This window comes from Arvicanthis niloticus, chromosome 7 (assembly GCF_011762505.2).
Source record: "Arvicanthis niloticus isolate mArvNil1 chromosome 7, mArvNil1.pat.X, whole genome shotgun sequence".
Taxonomy (NCBI): Eukaryota; Metazoa; Chordata; class Mammalia; order Rodentia; family Muridae; genus Arvicanthis; species Arvicanthis niloticus.
Window position 1 is genome coordinate 59,507,347 of NC_047664.1, and position 2,388 is coordinate 59,509,734.

General features: G+C 37.7%; 1 pseudogene; it reads right to left on the minus strand.

Moving 5' to 3' along the window:
• Positions 1 to 1,040: 1,040 nt before the first annotated feature.
• LOC117712866 (large ribosomal subunit protein eL15 pseudogene) lies at positions 1,041 to 1,752 on the minus strand (annotated as a pseudogene).
• Positions 1,753 to 2,388: the final 636 nt, after the last annotated feature.

Sequence of the window (2,388 nt, forward strand, 5' to 3'; positions counted from 1 at the left end):
TGGATACAAAAAAATGTATTCAATGGTTGTACTTGTTTTTACAAGAAATAATGTACATGTAGAAAACTTAGAGTATCAATGTAAACAAGAATTATTTACTCTAATATGAAAATAAGAAAGAATCGTAGACACATTTCTGTGCTTTAAGTGTCATTATTCTTGCAAGTAGTTTTTTGCATGATTTTTTCTCTGAAATTGTCAATTAATAAAGACGAGCTAATTAAATTACCCATATATCCCTCAAGTCTATCGGTTTTGTTCACATGGATGTAGAAAGCAAAATATGCAGAGATCTTTTATGTGCCTTTGCAATTTCAATAGAAACAAAAACATGCATGCACTTAGACAGTTGTTATGCGACTTTCTACTTTAAATTCAAGTATCTCTTTTCAGAAGAATGAAAATTTCAAAAATTTCAAAACACCAAGGACAAACATGAAGATCATGAAACCGAAAAACTTAAGCAATGCATAAAACTCAGGAAGTCCCAAGTTTCATGAAGTCTGCTTAGGCTATGAAGTGATGAAGAAGATATAAAGAAGACTAACAGGCAGTGTGACACTACTAGGAAGCAGCTTTCTAGAGCCCTAGTTCTTGCCTGTGTAGCATTTTTGGTGATCCAACAACCTTTAAGGCATTTTGGTCCCTGTAAATAATCCCTCACCCACGATATTATAAGCAACTCTAATAAACTCAAGATAGGCTTGGATGGGTCATTTTTATTTTTTATTTTCCTGTCTCTTGTCAGTGTCCTATTTGGTTATAGAGATGTTTATCTATCCTTGTCAGGAAAAGTCATATAGCATGTTCATGTCATTCTTACAGTCACTATAAGATATACATTCCCTTTTGATCTTTGTTCATGTTATCACTTTGGCAACTTAAATATAATTACTGTTTTGGTCATATAGCTACGTAAATGGCAGATCCTGCTGGGTAATGACTAAGACTGTCAGTCATGTTCTCAAACATTTGCTTTCTCTCTGTCTTAACTTGATTTGTCACTTGTCTGTCCAACAATTGAATGTATTTTTTTTTGACTGTCCTAAAATTGTTTATTGGATATGAATTATACAAATATCATGTGTATTAGCGGTAACGGTGGAGCTGGAGAGTATTGCATCTTCTCCAGGCTGCACGGCGAGAACCACCAATAGTGTGGTGGAACTTGTGGCCCTTTCCAAGGCCACAGCTCTTTAGGCCAGCAGATGTCAGCCCACGCATCTCTCTGTGCTTGTGGACTGGTTTGGTGATCCACTGGGTGTCAGGATTTCTTCTGATAGCTTTATGGAATGGATCAATGAGGATAACCTCGAAAAATTTGTATGTGGAATCTTCACCAACCCAGTAGGAATTCAGGACTCTCAAAGCCCCACAATGGCGCCCAGCTCTCTTCTCAGCAACAGACTGAAGGCTTCGGGCAAATTTCAGCTGGTTAACACCATGGTGGACAGGCTTGCTGTAAGTTGCACCCTTAGGAACCGGGCGTTTGCGACCACCAAGGCGGACACGAATCCTGTAAATGACATAACCTTGCTTCGCCTTGTATCCCAGTCTTCGCGCTTTATCAGGCTGGGTGGGACGGGGAGCCCTGTGCAGCGTGGAGAGCTGGTGGTACTGCCAGCAGGGGACTCTCAGAAGAAAGCGCATCAAGTTGGACTGCTTCTTCCTCCATAGCTCCTGGATGTATTTGTATGCACCCATCTTGGCTCACCTGATGGCTGCCGCCAGAGGAAAGGAAGAAGCCTTTCTCCCACAATCCCTTTTGTGGCTCTGAATGTATTTTTTGTATCCTAGGAATATTCTAAACTGGAACATTTGAAACTTATTTTCCTCTAAATTCCTTATGTACTTGAAACAATTCAAGTCAAAAGGCAGGAATCTTCAAATACTCTTAAATATGAATAATATGTGAAATCCTTTCTAATGAAATGTAAATGTAGTTGTAAATAATTCCCCATCAACAATCTTGGTCATATCAAATTTGAAGAACAAAAAAATCTATAACTTTATGCTTCTAGAACAAAAAAAAATAAAAATCTTAATAAATGCAATCTGAGAGTTGACTATATCTGTTGCTCCAGAATGCAACTCCATCACTATACACACTTTTTGCTATCATATTTGTTATTGTTGTTGACCCAATGAAGGTACACTTGATCTTTTCCCATTTCACTGCACTAAATTATGGTAGTAGTGCAATGACAGTAGTCTGGGTCACACGTCCAGATGTCATATGTCATCCTTCATACTTTGTCTCATACCTGTGGAATTTGAATGATCATTACTCTTGTAAACATTGGAAGTCTTTAAAGAAACATTGAGCTATACAAAATCATTTCAGGATGGCATTATGAAATTTTCAGGTAAATGAATGAAACTAAAAAT